This window comes from Colius striatus, chromosome 3 (genome assembly GCF_028858725.1).
Source record: "Colius striatus isolate bColStr4 chromosome 3, bColStr4.1.hap1, whole genome shotgun sequence".
NCBI classification, from domain to species: domain Eukaryota; kingdom Metazoa; phylum Chordata; class Aves; order Coliiformes; family Coliidae; genus Colius; species Colius striatus.
Window position 1 is genome coordinate 38,335,055 of NC_084761.1, and position 19,917 is coordinate 38,354,971.

The 19,917-nt window shown below is 40.4% G+C and overlaps 1 protein-coding gene across 2 annotated transcripts in view; it reads right to left on the reverse strand.

The window, feature by feature from the left end:
• ARHGAP24 (Rho GTPase activating protein 24) overlaps positions 1-19,917 on the reverse strand; it is a 211,085-nt gene that overhangs the window by 87,304 nt on the left and 103,864 nt on the right. Inside the window, exon 1 of one of the 2 annotated variants that reach the window (XM_061992536.1) lies at positions 11,627-11,704. The exons of the other annotated variant lie outside the window; for it this stretch is intronic. The gene's annotated coding sequence lies outside the window, so the exon portion shown is untranslated. Of the gene's footprint in view, positions 1-11,626; positions 11,705-19,917 lie in introns of those variants that run through there. 2 annotated transcript variants of the gene reach the window in all.

Here is a 19,917-nt window from a genome sequence, read left to right on the forward strand (position 1 = left end):
CTTTGATGCAGAAGGCAACTGGGTTTGTCCTGCAGGATCTGCCCGTGGTGAACCCGGGTGGCTTTTCCCAACCATGTGCTTCATGGGACTTGTGACAACCCCTGGGAGGATTCGTTCCATAACTTTCCCAGGGGCTAAAGTACAACTGATGGGACTGTAATTTCCTGGCTCCTCCTTTAAGCCCTTCTTGTATATGGGGTGACATCAGCCTTCTTCCAGTCCTCTGAGATGTCCCCCAATATCCACGATTTCTCAAAGCTCATGGAGAGTGGCCTTGCAGTGATCTCAGCTGCCTCTCTGAAGATCTTTGGGTGGATCTGCAGAAGTCAAGCTCCTGTAAGAGTTTACATATCACTACTTCCTTCACTGATGGTGGGTCTGTGTTTGCATTAACCTGGATTTGTGCTCCCAGGGCCCAGCAGTGTTGGTAAAGATGGAAGTGAAGAAAGTGCTGAGAACCTCTACCTTTTCAGTGTTGTTGGTGACTAATTCACCTCTCCTGTTTAACAGTGGGATGGTGATGTAGGTATTCAACATGCAGCCACTGCCCGAGGAGTCAGATATTGGCTGACACTACACGGGAAGAGTGCTAATACAGGACCATTGCTGTCAAGATTTAGAGAAGTTCACTACTGAACTTGCAATGAGATTGCTATCGTCACTGCCCTACAGACAGCTGAGCCACATCACAGCAAGAATGTAATGTCTGTCGTTGGAAATGCTCAGGTTAAACCTCTGAGAAAATACCTTCTGAACTTCCATCTTAAATCTCTGAGAGTATAGTAGTTCCATATAGTGGACTACAAGATACTATAAGATGAATGGGATATTTTATTTCATAGTGTGATCGAAAGCATATAAGCAAGGACAACCACCTCCTGAGCCTCAAGAATACCCTAGAAAACAGTGGCCATTTTTAACTGTTTGAGATTAAACCTCTAAAGCTGTAGGCTTCCTCATTACAAGTCCGGGGTAGCCTAAATCTTCTCTGTTATGACACCTAAGTGAATCAGCTGGGCTTGGGAAAGCACTGTATCAGGGAAGTATCAGGGAAGAGCTATGCCACAAGCCTGCAGAGTTCTGGCCATTTGCTCTACCCATGGTTGAAAGGTGAAGACTCTGAATACAAGTAAACACCATTTCTGACAAATTAGTGCTGCTCCCAGAACAAATTTAGAAGTTAATACTTCTATTTGCTGTGATGCCTCAATTTGCCCACTTACGAAGCTATCAAAAGAAGCAGAATGAGTCATTAACATCATAAAGTCAAGTTTTGATCTCTAGGTGAATGGATTCTGAAATTTACCGTGGGTAGGTCAGCAACCCTGCTTTTGTTCCACATCAGTTTTCTAATTGGGTGTGTGTATTTACTCCTTAGATATAGGATAAATAATGTGGGAGTATGACTTATAGAAGATAACAGCAGAAAAAGATAATCACTGGTGAAAAGTGTAAAGCATGATACAGAAGATAAATCCATATGCTGAAGGAATGGTCTGGTAACAAAAAAAACCCAAGAAGCACACAACTAATGATTGAAGTTTTTTCTGTGTTCAAATTACAACCTTTCAAACTGTGTAAAAGCAAAAGAGTAAGTTATACTGGAATTACCTTAGCCTTTTTATGTGGTCATGTAGTGACATGACAAATTGAAAGCAGATAGATTTTGATTTGGTGTTAGGAAGAAGTTTTTCTCTGTGAGGGTGGTGAGACACTGGGACAGGTTGCTTAGAGGTCCTATGGTTACTTCATCCCTGGAAAGTGTTCAAGGCCAGTCTGGATGGGGCTTTGAGCAATCTGGTCTTGCGGAAGGTGCCACTGCCTGTGGCAGGGGGATTGGAACCAGATGATCTTTAAGATCCCATCCAACCTAAAGCATTGTATGACTCTATGATTTTTGGAGGTAGGGCTATTTAAAAATAGTTTCTAGAGCACCAGAGTTATGATCAATTCCAGCAATTCAAGAAGATAAACACCACTGATCTGTGTGAATGGTGAATTATACACTTCACCTAAACAGGTCAATAGCCTCACAAGGTGCACTACAGAGAAGATCAGGCTTTCAACTCCTGTATTCCCTCAATAAAAATTATGCTATAAATAGCCTTCCATCGTTCCCACAGTGCATGGCCAAGGCAATAAATCTGTCTCCTTTGTTGTCTCATACTTCTGATCTCTATTGCACCAGGGAATATTCAGAACAATCTTTTGTAAACAGCACACATTTCTGCTGCTGCTCCAGTACTGGCCAGAGGTTTTGGATGTTGGTTGACACATCAGAAAGGGAGCAGGGGCCAATCAGAAAGGGAGCAGCTGTGTGTAGGTGGGCAGGGAGCAAGTGGAGGGACAGGGAAATGGGAAACCAACTCTTACCAACTCTATTGCCTGCAAATGTCACAGTCCTGACTGTGGCTCCTTGTGTCCAAACTGTTTAGTAAGTTTTCCTCTTCTCATGGCTGAGCAAGATGAGGGGCATTGTTTTGCTGGATACTTTTCTTTCTTCCCTAGTACCAGCAATAAATGCCAGTTCCTACCTGAGGAAACAAACTAGTAATTTCTGCTCTGCCTCTAAGATCCAGGGTCTGCTGCTTGAAGTATTTGCTTTACATTTCTAACATCCCAGTGTAAAGATTCTACTGGAGAGACTGTGAGCACACTGGGATTATTTTTAATGCTTCATGTGACTTCAGAAAGCTTGCTTCAAAGGGACTCAAGCCTCTTCCTCCCTTCAGTTTTAATAGTTAACACAGGAACTATTGCTGGGCTACACCTATGTGAAAAGGCAGCAACACTCAGAAGTATGACTTGTAAGGAGCATACACTAAAGCAAACTCAGTAGTCCAGCATTGTGACATATGAGTTTATGAGATACAGAGTTATTTTGGCATCCCTGTAGGCTGTGTGAGTATAGACGACTCAGACCTCAAGTGCACAAACATGAAGAGAAAGGCTTATTTCTCATGTACCAGCTGACTTGGATTTGAACTGCAGCAAAGTTGGAAGGAAACGGAGGAAAGCAGTAGGAAAGATTTATTCCTCTGTTGTCCAGCTTTATGACATATGTTTAATAATATGATCACATACATATTCAAGAATGAGAAGTCCATCAATCCCCAACTGCTTAGAGAATGTAGTGTGACAAGAACACTTTGGATTCTCTGTGAGAAGTTCCTAGACAGTGTAGAGATATCCAGTGACCCTCCATATTATCAGCAATTTTCTCATTGTCAATAAAATAATCTCTATTGAAAATAAAGCTGTCAGCTTGGCCCTCAAAATTACTGAAAGCAGTATTAGGATGATAAGTATTACTAGACTTTCCTATGAGAAGCTAAGCTGTTCTTTAGATTACTCTTCTGGCTAAAACTGCTATAGACAGTCCACATGTAGGTGAAAAGTCAGTTACATGCACAATCATAACAGCAAATCAAAGGACACTTCAAGAGAGATGTGAGATTGCAATTACAGAAGATGAGAATCAGGCACAAAAAATATTTCTTATGAGATACACATGCAGCATCTGGTTTTGCATATTCTAAACACAGGAACTAATCTTTCCTAGTGCTTTCCTCCATTTCCTTCCAACTTTGCTGCAGTTCAAATCCAAGTTAGCTGGTACATAAAAATAAGCCTTTCTCTGCATGTTTGTGCACTTGAGGTCTACAGGGATGCCAAAATAACTCTATATCTTCTGATGGAAGCTTCTGAAGGGCTCTCAGTGGCACAACTGTTTAATTTGCTCAACTTGACTCCTGTTCTGCCTTGCAGCTTAGAGAAATCCTGTTCAGGAGCTAGGTCACAAGAACGAACTGCCGAAACATGCTACTTTTTCAAATATCTTACTACTCCTAGAGGGAACAGGAGACATGAGAAATGTTATAGCAGGTCTGGAAGAAAACATCAGAAAAAAGAATCATGCTGTTGTAACCTCTAAAGACAACATCTTTTCTATCTTAATCTTCTGTTCCGTTTGAATTGAACAAATTTATAAGCAAATTGCACTTCATACATTCACTCACTTTCAGTTTTGATGCTGGGAAAGTATTGTGTTTGTGTGATGCATCTGTCTTGATATAAGCAAACACTAGCTGTTATTTGCTCAGTTTCAAAAAATGAGTAAACAAAAAATTAATAATTAAATCAGGAATTCAGAAATCTTAGATGTGGATTCTAAACTAATTATACAATCACATCAACTTTGAATCAAGGACAGCATGAGATTCCAGTATATTTTCTCTACTAGTAACTTGGCACTATATTTACATAAGCCGTTAACGTCTCATCTGACATAAGCAAGTATGGACTTTAGTATTTCATGTGTTTAAGCAAAATCAAATCATATATCTACTGAGAAGTACTCATATGCTTGCTCCACCTGAGTCTCACTTTGCATCACAGTGAAAACGCTGGTGACAACACTGTCTTGGCTTCAAATCCAGAAGGAAAATCAGAAAATAAGCAGAGGTTCTGAAGATGGACATGGTTTTGAGGTTTGACCACAAAAATTAACCACCTAGGTGAGCCAGAAAAGCACATTACTTGCTCTTAAATGGAAAACAAACTTCTCAAACTCCATGTTTGGGAAACACAGAGAGTACTTTCTGCAAGTCACAGGGTTTGTTTCCCAGCAGTTTTTACAACAGTTCAGTAACATGTGACACTGTAGTGGTTTTGTCCAGCCAGGACCACAACAGTCTCTAGCTCATTGCCCTCCGTCAATCCCCACACTCGTTAGGACAGTGGAGATCACAGTGAAATGGAGGGAAAAAAAAAAAGATAAGCAAGGTTGTTGCGGATTGAGACAAGTGCAGGGAGGGCTCGCTGCCTGGCTGTTCCAGGCAAAACAGACTCCAGTACTCAGGAAAGTAGGAAAGTTTATTCTACTACTTACAAGAAACAGAACAAAAAGCAAAAACAGAGCAGGATGATTGAGAAAATTACAACCAGCACTTTAAAATCTCCCTCCCCCCATCCCTCCTTACTTCCTAGGCCCAGCTCACTGCTCCTGATATCTCTACCTCCTCCCCGATCAACAGCTCGGGGGTGGGGGGCAGGGAATGGGGGATGTGGTCAGTCTCTCACAGATGGGCTCTGCTGCTTCTCTCTTCTCAGAGAAGGATGACTCCTCATGTTCTTCACCTGCTCTGATATGGGGTCCCTCCCATAGGACACAGTCCTTAAACTTCTCTGGTGTGGGTTCTTCCCAGCAGCTATGGCATATGCCTATATAGGATCCCTCACATGGGACAGAGTCCTTAATCTCTGGTGTGGGTTTTTCTCAACAGTTGCAGCTTCTGTAGACACAGGGTTCCTCCCTCAGGACATGACCTCTTCTGGGTATAGTTTTAATGAACTTCTTTGGCATGGGTTCTTCCCCACAGTTACAGCTTCTGTGAATATTGGGTCCCTCACAAGGGACACAGCCTCCTCTGTGAACAGTCATTGCCCCTGATGCGGAGTCTTTAACAAAGTGCAAACAAATCTCAGCTTCACCAGTCCTCTCCAAAGGATGCAGGGGAGTCTCTGCTCCAGCATACCTCCTCCTCTCTTCCCTGGAGTCCCTATGGTTGCTTCTCTCTGTCTCCCAACTCCTTGCACCACCACCATCCAGAAAAGACAAAAGAAAGGACAGAAGAAGGAACAGAAAGAACCCTCCTGTTCCAGCTTGTTCTTAAAATTGATCATGGAGGCAGCTAATTGGCTCAGCCCCAGAAATGGGTCTGGCTCAGGATGGGGACAGTTTCAAGCAACTTCTTACAGGATCCTTCTTTACAGACCCTTCCCCATTACCAGAAACAGCATCATGTCAAACCATGACAGACACCATGATGTTACTGTTCATTTGCAATATCACAGTTTTGAACTCAACTCTTTAAAGCTGTTCCCTCTTGGATCACCAGTTCAAACACAACTCTGATATTAAATGATTTAAACTTACCATAGCCTGACACCCACAAAGCAACACCAGTGAAAAGCGATGGTGGTTTCACTCACATTACTTCTAGGGAAGCACCACCTTAAACAACTTTAGACAGTAGCACCTCTGATACTCCCAGCTCAATAAAAGATGCCCAGAACAGGACATATTGAGAATGGACTCTGACTTGTCATGTGATGATGACTTCTTCTGGATAGAAAGGCTTACAGAGGAAGAGACATACTGAGTCTCTGCTGTCTTAAAACTTCTGAGTATTCTTTCTGACACTTGCCAAGTCTCAGGAACACTTGGCAATACTAACACTTTTGCTGGGCTAAATTAGATGCTGATAACCAATGTTTGCTGAGAGAGTGAAAACTTGCTTCCTCAAAAGGACTTTTTTGTATCATCTGTGGGGCCTTCAAAGGTCCAACAGAAAACTGTGACATACGGCTAATGTATATAATATTAATACTATCCAAAGCACACAGGTAAACTCTGGTAGTTTTTCTAAATTACTACATTGATGACAGAAGAGACTTGTCTTATTCTGTTTAGCTTGGTCTCTGTCAGGAGATCAACACTGTTCCTTTTCCACTAGGGCATAGAGTAATGAAAGCTTGTATTTTATCCCAAAGTTTCCAGGAGAGAAGAGCAGTGATGGGGCAAGAGTTGGCTGTGCACCACCATTTCCCAATTCACACAGAGACATATCAGCTGCAATTTGACAGCTAGGATCAGTAAGTTTTTCCACAGACAATGGAATGAACAGCAAGCTGGAAGATAAATTTCAATTTCTGTACTTTGCATTACTCTGACTTTGAGAAAGTGTCAAGAAAATCCACAGTAAAGCAGCAGAAATCTTGCTCCTGTCCACAAAACCGCTATTGTGCAGATTGTAAACAGAGACAAAAGACGAGTAGTGAATACACATTTTTCATATCCTTCATAGATAAATCCTTAAAATAATAAGGATCTACTTGGTATTTACTGTCTTCCAGTGACTAAGACAAGAGAACAGTTATTCTAATAAAATATGCAATGCTAATAAAATATGTTTGAGAAAGGAGTTACATAAACAGATAATTCCTCTAGGCTTTAGAAAACAGATATTTTAATCCCTTTTCCACAGACAGTAAAACAATCATAATGAGGCAAGTTTAATTTCTAAAACATACCCGAGAGAGGTAGCTCCAGGAACAGAAATGTAATGCATTAATTCCATAGCCATTGTCACTACTCACTCCACCACTGCTGCTCTGTTGTTGACTAGGCTAAAAATAATACACTACATGTTTGCTTTGCCCAGGGTAGAGATGGGCAAACACATCAACAGACACACCTCTGTTCTGCAGTGAATATGGGATAACCATGATCTTATTTCCAGTTTGGCTTGCTCAGGTGTGGTATGGGGTGAGCATCCCTAAGGAATCACAAAATTGCCACTCCAAAGAGCATTCTGCCTGATCAGTCCATTTTTTGCTGGCTGTTGAATTTCAGCTTGCTCCACAACTTTTAGAAGCTACTCAAAATCCCCTATTTTCTTAGTCAGTCCAGGCTAGATAAGAAAGAAGTTATGAGTATCTTCTAAAGGGCAGGATCAAAACATGCTGAGAGCAAAGCCCTGTCAGACAACATCCAGACTTGTTGCCAGCACTCCATGAAGTATCTATTTTACACACAGGTCTGGGGATAGATTCACAGCTTCAATGCTATTTATGGGGTTTTTACTTAGATAGGCCTTATTGGAGACTTCCACCACCCAGCCAGCACGTTCACTGCAACCTTGACTCCTGTGGACATAACACAAGATGCAGTTTGAGTTCCTCCTTTGAGAAACAAGAATGTGGCTTTTTATACTGTAATCACCTCTGAACCAATATACTTTCCAAGCTTAGCATGGACTTACACTGTTTGAATAACATTTTCCTATACTTCCCTCAATTGAATACCTTTCCAAAGAGATAAAGCACAATTTCTTTTCCCTTTCACCCTAAATGTGTAATCCTTATGGAGTGCCAAGAAGTTGAAACACCCTAAAGACTGCTATATTCTGTGTATATCTGTGTCTATTAAGAGCATATTTGGAACTTCAAGGAACTAAGCAAAATCAAATCCAACTCTTAAGGAGGATCATTTTCCCCATGTGACACACATACACACACAATCCACAAGTGCAAGGACCCACAAAGACTTGACTTAGGTATTTTACATGTATCTCCACCCTACACACTATCACACCAAAAGACATAACTCCAGTAGTATTTGGAAACAGACAGTACAATTTACTGAAGGATAAATAATAAAACCTTTTTCGACCAATGCAGTTGTACAGTGAGGGGCAACCTTCATTCACAGTATGATGCACAGGATATGTTATGTCCTGTAAACATTTTTTAATTACTTTCAACTGGAGTAAGAGTACTTAAAAAATATGTATGAATTTCTCGTTATTGCTAGAAAAGCAGCACGTTCCAATCTGCCAATGTGCATTTACTATCAAAAACATAAATTTGCCTTGTGTATCCTCCTCTGCCCCCTTCCTCGGCTTTATACCTACATGTAGTAGCACTACTGAATAAAAATTATAAATTCACTTTCCTCTTAGCCTTTCTTAGAATTGAACTTGTCCACAAAATTAAACTTGTATAAAGATTTTCTCTGAACCTATAAAAGCCTTTTATTTAAAGTCACATCTCATCACATTAAACGCCCTGCTCTAATCTATTACAAATTGAAGTGATGACAAATACTAAAGCCTAAACTGAATAAACTCAGCGTATTATGCATTTAAAGCACTGCAAAATTTTACTTCACAATTTCCATCTAAATTAGGAGTAATCTTCTCTTGAGATTAGTATTTTGTATGAACCTAACAACATGTTGCTTGCAGAGAATGAATAGATGAACAAGGTGGTTTTTGAATAATCTCCATTTCTTGGTTGCTCTGGCCTTTCTGAAATCCTCATGAATAGTGGCTGTACCAGTGCACAGTCATCTGCCTATATTGTAACACCCGAGCAGGTAACTTCTACAAAGTCTCCAATACTATACTGCCAGTTAAAATGCAGTCTCGTGTTGACAGTAGCTCCCTAGTGTCAGATTTTGCCTTCTCCATCAGCCGCACTGTTCTTCCACCCTTGAGGAAAAGCAGCAGTCAGCCAAGACAGTACAAGCAACATGGTCTTGGTTAAGGCATGTCTTAAACTTTTCTTAATCTGTGGCCCATTCTAACTGTCTATTGACTGAAGTTTAATTATGGCAATTTCTTTCCTATAAAAAGGTAATGATTTATTATTAAGAAAATTATTTTGAACTTGTCATATAACTTGTACTACTACAGTAGCAGTTGTGGACAGCACTAGGTAGAGATGTGTTATTAAACAAGACCTAATAGCAAAACCAAAATCATAAAAGAAAAATTATACAGCTCCGAAATGAGATGCCACAAATACATCTTGTTACAAAAGCTTACAGCTGGAAACCTTGGCTTAGCAACCTCGCTGCTCTAGGGTCAGTGCATCTTCCTGAGAATAACTGAAGTATACCCTAAATCTAAGAAGCTATAGAGAAAATTGCAAATATAATCCACCCAGATGGCATTATCAAAGTTTAAGAAGCCAATCTGCTCATTTAATTAAAATCTTTTCCTCTCTATGGTTAATGGCAGGTCTGCACAGAAGAAATGGCACCAGAACAGATGTTAGTAAACTTGTCAAAGCTGCAAGGATGATTGCTCTAGCTACTATGTCTTTTGAAGGACTACTCTGTTTACATTACTGGCCTCTGTCTTCAAATATGGTAAACATTACCTCTCTTTTGGCTGCTCTAACAGACAGTGTAAGCTAAGTTTCTGGATGAAAGTCATTTGCTTTGAGAAAATACCAGATGATTTTAGGCAGCCTCTTTTTTTAAGATTTCAGGAGAAAAGAAACATTTCTTTTAAAGGCTGCTTTAATTTTAAATAGGCCTTTCTCCACATTTTCTTTCATCTTATCTCTTCAGGATTCACACGAAAAACTGCAGCCATGAGTTAAGGCAGGAAAAAATAACTTGGAGATGATCTTGGCTAAGATAAGGGAAGGTCTGTGTCATAATCCACATTTTGATGGCATCAAAAGTGCCCATGGCAAAGGGAAACCTGCAGGTTCACAGGAGAGTCTCACCATGCACCCTAGTGTGCAAACCAGAGGTGCAACCCATGCACAATCAACCTGTTCTCTGAAAAGCAGATCTGGACGAGTGAGGGCAGAGGTGCCAGCAAGCTTTTGTCCCAGGGACTGAACCACATTAGGGAAAGGCTTTTGAAACATTTGCATTACGAAAAGGAATCCAGTTACTAATGAAGGCAAAACAATTGCCAGCAATGTCAAAGGGACAACGTTTGTCTAAAGCAAATCTGATCCTAGCTCTGTTTATGGAGAAGGTCACTTGAACTGCTGTAAGAAAATACTTTTTCGTGGGGTAGCATAGACTAACACATGCAGTCTATCACAGTGAATACTTTTATCTCAAAATACTGTTCAGAGTCAGAGGCACACAGAAATGCTGCAGGGTCAGCCTCACAAGAGAAGGCCAAGGTCTTTCAAACGAAACAGTCTGTGTTAACAAGTTGCAAAGGAGGCACCATGCAGAAGTGCAGACCCCTCTTACCAGAGACCCACCTGTTTGAACAAAGACCATTACAGTCCTGTTTGAACAAAGATCATTTGCAATTTTTCTCATTTTTATGATTCTATGCTAAAAGCTTTTTGAATCTGAAGTACTCCAATATGACTAGTCTATGAAAGCAATGTTAAAAGGGGTATTACCAGTCTTCCATAATAATTGCTGAGAGAGTTTCTCAGACTCAAAGTTACCATAATTTCAGGTTATCAGTATGCAAACTAAAGTAATTAGATAGTAAGTGGCTCTCTTGATTTCAAGAGATTATTAAAAGATAAGAAGAGGCTAGAAAACAACCTGGGTCCACATTAAGGTGATTCACAAGCTGTAAATGTAAAGCTTTACTTTATAACACCAAGGAAGATGCAAAAAGAAGAGGAATAAAGCCTTTTGAGGATCTGAAAAGATCTGTAAACATCATTGACACTGCAAAATCCCTTTATAAAATCATTGTACAACTTCTCTTTTTCCTTTTACACCCACCTTGGAGTATCTCATTGCTCATACTTAGCTGGAAACCAGAAAATGGCAAGTCATTTGACATTATTTAAGCATGTACTTACACATGATGTGGAGCTTTATAGAGACATGTATTAATAAACCTTATACTAACTTATCACAATAGTATAAAGCTTATTTTTCAGACGGGACAAAATTCACACACAAGCTGGAAAAAGGTCGTGCTTATCCCCTTACACAATACCTCCGGGGTCCTCCAACTTTCTTGAAGGCAGAAACCGGTTCGATGAGGGGCCAAGCGATATCTGAAGTTGCGCAAAGATCAGGGGTGAGAAAGCCTCAGGATTTATCAGCCTTCAGCTCCCAAGGCCCCAAAGACCATCACCGACTATCACAGGGAGACATCATGCAAATGAAAGGAAGACCTAATTTACATGCGAAATCGGGGACAGGTTGTGTCTTTGTCTAGGCGGATAATGTCATTTTGTAACTTTGTAACAAATATAAGTCAAGCAAGTTGCCGAGTCGGGTGCGCACGTTTGTGGTGGAGCGATCCCCCGTGCGCCCGGCGCCGAATAAACATACCTTCTTTATAACTCTCTGAGTTATAGAGTCTGTTTCCGCAAGTCACAAAGAGCTGCAGAATGACCAGTTCCGTTCTGAAGGTTCTCTCACACTTGGCTTTTAAAATGTTGCTTATCATCAGAGCTGCCTTGGCTTGTCCTCTCTTCCCTTTGGCAAGTGGGGTTTGCAATGGTCAGAACACAGCAAAAAGAGGAAACGAACTATTAGTTCGTACAAGGACACAGATAATAAATGTCTTTAAGAGATACAAAATATTTCTTTTCAGTTTAAGAAAGAGTTTTGTCTTGAGGAAGCCTGGAATTGAGCAGTTCACAGGTGAATGAATTAAATGCAAAAGACTAAAAGACTTTGTTGTTGTAAGGGAATAAGTCTGTCCCCTAAACATGGGCTGGGGATTCACAGACCATCAGTACTCTGCCATCATGGATCCCCTAATCGTATCTTATATGCACAGATTTTTTTTTCTGCTCAAAGATAAAGCTCTGAAGGCAAATATAAAGGAAATGAATGCGGAGTAAGCTCTCTGATGACTTAGGGACAGGTTATTGTCTATGCATAATTTCACCAGCAGTAATTCCCTTCTTATTAAGCACTTCGCTACTTTATTACAAAATCTAACTGTATTCAGCTTTCAGAGAAAATGCAGTCACTTTTTGCAGAAGAGTAGGAGATAATGCTGAGATGCTCGCATCTCTCTAAGACAACTGGTAAATTATTCCTTCATTTTCAAATTTATTGAACTCAGTTGTGTCTCAGAAAAACAAGACCCTGTCCAATCATTTATTTTCTACTTGCTTCTCAGCATAAACAGGTATAGATGTTTCACGAATAAAAAATATTTCAAGATAAAAACAAAAGTTAAGCAATTATAAATGTAATTTTCCTCCATTTTAATGTGATATCTATTTGCACTAAGGGCAGATGTGTGGGAAATGTTAATGTTGTTTTTGCAGGATGGAGCCAAGGGAATTAAGACAAAGAATTTCTTCTAATAACTGTTTCTTTGTATTGTTAATTAGATGCCCCATGAGTTTTGAATTTTAAATTTTTGACAAGATAAGATCCTGGAGGTATGGATGACAAGATAAGACCTTGACAAAGAACCAGATATCCCCTGATCCCATCCTCGGGAAGTTGTAAACCTTGGAGTACCTAATCAATGGGGAAACAAGGGAGGGACCTTGCAGCCAGGATAGGGAATAAAAAGCTGAATATTGTACCTGTCAGGTGTGCCTACTAGCCAGGACACCTGCTCTTGCAAGAATGCATAATAAAAGTGCTTCACTGCAGAGTCTTACCTGAGTCTTTCGAAAGACTTTGTTTTGTTTCTTACAGATGGATGACTTGAAACATTATGCATCTGCAATAAGTGGTATGGTACCCAGTTTTGCTCCCTGCATAGGATGTTTTTTTCAAAAATATTCTAACATTTCTAAAGATTTCTAATAAGAATTTTAGAAAGCTCAAGTTGATCTTATTTGCTTTAAGGGAAGAAAAAAGAAAGAAAAGAAAAGAGAGAAGAGAAGAGAAGAGAAGAGAAGAGAAGAGAAGAGAAGAGAAGAGAAGAGAAGAGAAGAGAAGAAAAAGTTTTACACTTGCTTTGTTTCAAATTTAGACACTTAAGTTCCCTTACAGGATGACATCAGCACACAGAGTTGCACGTGCTGGTCATGAGAATTTCATAACTGTAAATATGACTTTCAAAAGACCTGTAGAAATATTTTTTCTTATTCAAAGTTTTGAAGAAGAATGCACCTTTCAAAGTGGCAATATCAGTTGTGTGAGTTACATTGTCCTTCCAATCTAAGTGATAAAGTCTTCAGAAAAAATACTATTGCTCACAGATGGAATTGTGACTTGTACTAATCAAAGTCTTACTAATATTACACTATGAAATGAATCTTGGTTTTGTGGCATGTCTAACAAATGGAAGACATTTGAGAAAAAAAAATTAAATTAAAACATAAAACACAAAGTGCCTTCAAACACAGTAGTATGCCCACATTAACTTTCAAAATACTATGCAAGGATGACAGCAGCAACAGGGCAGACAGGATGGCACAGCTTCTTGAATCAGGTTGGAGAAAAAAAAGAGTATTATTATGCTAAGCTCTCTAAGGAGCATGTATCCTGGTAGGCCAACATAACAAAAAAAACAGTGATCAGCCAAAGTCTCCCAAGAAGGTGAAGGAACAGGAGAGAGTTCCAGTTTTCGTGTGCATATGCAATATATCCTTCTGATCTAAAACCACCTGATTAGCTAAAATGACAACAAGCTGTGTACCTTCCAGCTGGTATTTGTGACTGAAGTTTAATGAACCGACACTGAACCAAAAACAAGAACAGGAGAAACAAAAAAACTAACACAAAAACATAGGAAGACAAATCAAATTAAGTGTAGATGGAATTTCCAAGTCTCTATGTCACGATGAGTACGAAATTAGATTAATATGTGGCTGTGCAAAGGTTAAGGAGTGGGACTTCTCTTCCTACACTTGAAGGGAAAAAAAAATGAGAAGATTTTTCCAGGACAGGGTTTTTTACAGTTATTAGGATTAAAGTTCTAAGGCTTATGGGAAAAATGTGGCTCCAAGTGGATAGCTTCTGTTTTTTGACCAGTTTAGTATGGCCTGACAGAGCTGCAACCATGACAAGTCCGGAGCTGGGAGCAGACAAACCAAAGGAGAGAGTATGCTACTGTCTCTGACATGCTCTGTGTCTTCATTAACTTCAGAAAACTACAACATTTATTTCATGCATATGTAAGAAGCTGTAGTCAGGTTTTTGCCAAATAACTTTCAGTCTCATATTCTGTAATATCATCACAAAGAAAGGTTCGTGGACTTTGCAACTACATTGGTGCAACCAGGACAGATTTTTAGACTGGACAACCCCAATCCCAATTTCCCTGTATACATACATGCAAGACGATGGGGAACACACTGACAAAGGGCTTGGATACCAGGATCTTTTCCTGAGAGGGAACTTACCAATTGAAAAATTAAGAACTTCATAATCATTACTAACACAATCTCCTGGACATGTGCAAAGCATTACTCTTCAGAATTTCCTTTTACACTCACGTCCTAACTACTATGAGATTTTATAGATGCATATACAGAGATAGTATAATACAAAGCACAAACTCTGCCATCTCAGAGCAACATATTTTTGGTTCTGCTTTTTTTTTCCTACAGAAGGCCATCCCCACACGGAGATTGCTTATTGCTATGGTAGTTTTACTCTGGAACAATTCAACTATCCCAAGCAAACAATGCTTGAGAACCTCTGCGACCTCAGATTAAGTTTCCAAATACCATGAATAATTGCGAAGCACTACAGGTCACGAGGGAAATACTCCTAAAAATATTGAGCATTGAACACTCTGTCTCCAAGGATGCCTTCTCATATAAGCCCATGCTGTCTTGCTGGGAGCTCACAGCACATTCACAAAGTCAGAGCCTATGCATGGGCAGTAATACTAAGCTGTAACATCTTATCTGGTTAATATGAGCAAAAAATCCTCCCTTCTTTTCCCAAAATGCAGTCAATAGGAGGAAAAGCAGTCAAAACTACACACACTCCTTTCTCCTGACCTCTATGTCAGACATGCATGCACAGCATTTCCCAGAGGGAGTGAAGGGAGAGTGCTGGCTGTGGCATTCCCAGATAGCTCAGAAGCACTCATCACATTAATACTCAGAAATTGGTTTCCTCCTCACTCCCAGGGCTGACTCATCCAGCTTAGCTCAAGCTGTATGAACTACACAGGTCTGTGAAATTTGCCTAACAAGAAGCCTTCTGCAAGACTGTGCAGGCACTTTGATAATATTTATCAGACCTTCTGCAGACATCTGTGTATATCTGTGGATCTCAAAAAGCTATTGTCACTGATGATCAGGCACTAGCCAACCCTGCAGACCTTGAGCCAGGGGAAGTGATTTTCTTCTTTTTAAAGAAGAAAATCACTGCCCCTGGCTCAAGGTCTGCAGGGTTGGCTAGTGTCAAATCAGGCTAGTGCCTGATTTTCTTCTTTAAAAAGAAGAAAATCACTTCTATGGCCAGAAGAGGCCGTATCCCAAAGGAGGAATTCAATATCCACAGCTGTAACTGTGGGGAGGAATCCATGACAAAGTAGCTCATTAAACTTATGCGCAGAAGAGGCCTTGTCCCAAGAGAGGGACCCTGTAACTGCAGAAACTGTAACCATGGCAAAGAATCCATGCCAGAGATGTTCACCAAGGACTGCATCTCATGTGAGTGACCCTGTATCGGCATAAGCCGCAGCTGTTGGGAACAACCCACGGCAGAGAACTTTGTTAAGGGGTTAACAAACCTTCCCGGGGGGGCGGGGGGGGGGGGGGGAGGAACCCCGTGGAGCCCATCTGTGAGAGACTGACCACTTCCCCCACTCCCTGCCCTCCTGAGCCATTGAGGGGGGAGGAGGTAGAGATATCGGGAGCAGTGAGCTGGGCCCCGGGAAGAAAGGAGGGATGGGGGAGGGAGATCTTAAAATGCTGCTTGTAATTTTCTTATTATCCTACTCCCTTTTTGCTTTTATTCCACCCTGTTTCTTGTAGAATAAGCTTTCCTTCTTTCCTCTCTAAGTCGAGTACTGGAGTCTGTTTTGCCCGGAACTATAATTGGCAGCGAGCCCTCCCTGCCCCTGTCTTAATCCACAACAATCTTGCTTACCTTTTTACTCCCATTTTGCTGGGGCCTCTGCCATCCTAACAAAGGGTGGGGGTGAATGGGGGCACCGAGCGAGAGACTGTCGTGGTGCTTCTGTGCTAGCTGGGCCAAACCACAACAGACAGGTGCAGAGAGAGGAACATGAGGGCCTGAACAAATGGCAGGCAACCGTAAGGAAAAGTTGCAGCATTATTACATACATGGTCATTCTAAGAGAATACATAGCCACTTGATATGCTCACTGTGCCTTCTCAGTGTGCTTGCAAAAAGACATTGGATTCTTTCAGAGTTATCTTCTTCAGTTTTTTCTTCAGTAGGAAATTTAGGAAACACTCCCCAGGAGTTAATATTTCCATTTACTCACTCATGACTCACTCACTGCTTTACTGACTCTGTGGGTTCTGTGTTGAAACTTGCTCTGAGCATATCCTCAAGGAATCATTTCAATTTGCTGACAGGGTAAAGCACCCAGACATTGAAGCCGATTACCCTGCTGGGTCCTTAAAGCTCTGCAAGCCTCAAAGAATTACAGCCTTGACATTGAGTAACACTGTGCTTGGACACCCCTCTTTGTATAGACATTATACAGCTCCTTTTCTGACTCCAATTGTACACTCCAGAAGAGGTTGTGTGCTGACTGCACTTCAGATTACATTCCTCAGCGCCCAGACCATTCTGTTTGGTTTTCATCAGAAACAACATCCTAAAGCAATGGAAACTGTGAGGATTAACTGCAGTGTATGAAAAAACTTCAGTATTCAAGCCTCTCGGACAATATAAATTCCTCCAATATGGATGCTGGTTGCTAGCTAGCTGATTCCTAGCCCCAGCCTGGACACAGCACATAATCAGAAAGATCCCTGGAAGCTCTGAAGCCAAGTAGGCTGTCATGCTGAATGCAAATGGAAATTCTCTCTCTTACACAGAAAATCAGTAGAAGGAGGGAAGGTACTGAGCTGCTGTGATACTGTGGAATCTAAGTGGCCTTTGAAGGAACAAAATAATTCTCTAGTAATTGGTGCAAAAAAATAGTGTGTGCACCTCCTTTGCCTAATCCCTGTGAGGCAAGACTTTTATTCTACTATCCAATGTATCAAAAGCCTGCTGTAAAAGCAGTGAACAATATACCAATGCTGACTTGGGAAAAATTAAAAGAACAAAAGCATTTCTATATCTCTATCTTCTCTGTACACTCCTTCATCAGGTATACTGCAATATTGCTGACAGAAACACTGACTTCCTTTCTCCTTCTCAAGGCTGAAAAGAGCCACCTGCCCCAGCTTCTCCTACTCTATCACTGCTCCAGACATCCCCCTCACAACTTCAGGATCTTCTTTATGCTAGGGAGCCCAAACTGAATTAGTCAACCTTCTCTCACCCTGCTGCTAACACAGGCTGAGCTGCAGTTGGCCTCCCTCACCCCAGAATGTTCAGCCAACACCTGCTCTGCTTCTTTCCTACTATATCCACCAAGTCTCCTTCCAGGAGGGTCAGGATTCCTCGACATATATTTGGCTTTACATTTCTCTACTTCAAGATGAATTCACGAAATTAATTTGGAGCTTATGTAAAATCTCTAAATCTCAGAGCACACAGAAAATGAGGTAGTCTGTACGATGTTTGATTTTCTCAGCTTTTTGTTGTCAGGATGCCAGTAGGACATGGTCTGGGAAAGGAGAGATGGATTTTTTTCATGCAGATGACAGCTGTCAATTCAAGAGAGAAATGAGGACCACCAAAACTCCAGTGAACAAGTGATTCTCATGCAGACTCCAAACTACACTCACCCAGCCAGCATCAGTTAGGCTGCTTGTACATTCACAATAGGAAGCACAACTCTTTATGAGATTTTGTGTTGTGTAATATTGAATAAATATTTTAAAAGCTAAAATGACTAGTTGAAATCCCTTGCCACCATAGGAAATTAATAATCTAAATTTTGGTGTACAATTAATTTGAGCAGCCTGAGTAGACAGCATTGCCCTGAAGGGATATGAATCCACTTTCAAAAGCAATGGGAAAACACCCACGCACATTGCTCACTGAGAAATTAATGTAAAATATTTCAAATTGGCTGTCTGATGTGAATAATATTGTGACAGACCAGATAATCCACATTTCTGCACCTTCTTGCTGTATAATGCCCTGTTATTTCCTGGTTCCTAAAACTGGTAACCATTTTCACAATTTATTACTATTGTCTCTTGAAAATGGTACTTCAGCTTTTCACTTTCAATTACATATAAAAGCAGAAGATGCCATAGTGCATTTGAAATACTTCAAATCAAGCTATTTTCAAAACAAAATGGTATTTTCTTTAAGCATAAATGTCATCCCCATAAGAGAAGAGACAACTGGTAGCATCTTCAAAGTTAACTGCTTAAGCAAAAGGATTGTCAAACCTAGGCTACATCAGATTTCTAGTTATTCAGAGAACATTCATTTGAGGTTCTGGGGAAATTGTAAATTTGGACAGATACATTCAGGTACAAAACCTGCAGAAATGCCAGCAGGAATCATATGTAACAACATAAGGAGCATCAACAACTCCCTTGCCATCATCTGTAAAAGGTCCCACGTGCAAAAGTATCATTTGCATGCACAGTCTGAGCAACCCACACACCTTCCCAGGCCACTAGTGACTTGTCCTGCTGTCTGCCATATGGCAGGGATTGCAACAGGTAATCATGTAGCAAACATCAGCAGGCTGCTGGAGTGTAAAGCTTCCTCAGGCAGCTGCAGACGCAAGGGTGCACAGCTTTTTGATGTCCTTTGCAAAACAAAATTTATCCACTCTCCGACCATGTGTAAAACCAGCTTCTCATCCAGATTTTTCGTAAACAACAGATGGATAATCTCTTTCTTAATTGTTTATCCAGAAAATGTAGAACAATGGTACCTCTTGGGGTTCAGCAGGCAAAGTAACAGAGAACACACAGATAAACATAGTTTCAAATTCTTCCACTGTGTCCTTCTCCACTAAGACCACTAGCAGAACAAGGGTATTGGGCATTAAGAAAATATTTTTTTAAAAGCTGTGTCAGTATTTCAAAGAAATGCTTCAATGCTTCCTTTTTCTAATTATGGCTTGATTTTAAAACACACATGTCCTGGTTTGGGCTAGGATAGAGTTAGTTCCTATGAGGAACCAGGAAGGGGTACAGCCCAAGCCTGGAATATACACCACTGAAGTCTTTAATGTTTAATCTCAATCTTAGCATTTCACTAAAAATCTTAAGAAGGAAGCTAGACATGTCAGGGAGGAATTCAAAAATATACAGTGGACTGTAACCATTAGTTACAGTAAATAGCAAACTGTTATATTTTAATAATCTTTTGCATTACAATGCAAGAATGTTTTGATGTCTTTAGAAATGTATGTGAACTACTTCTGTTTTCATACACTACAGGAAATATGAACTGTGAACACAAGTCCAAAGACATAATGCTACCAACACAGATGGACAATTTTATCTCTTCATCTCTTCTCCAGGTGTTAGCATGCAGAGAACTCAAAAAAGATTAGTGCTTGTTGAGAAAAATGAATTGGCTTTGTTTATAAAACATGGGAAAGTTCACAAGTAATTAATTACTAGTCT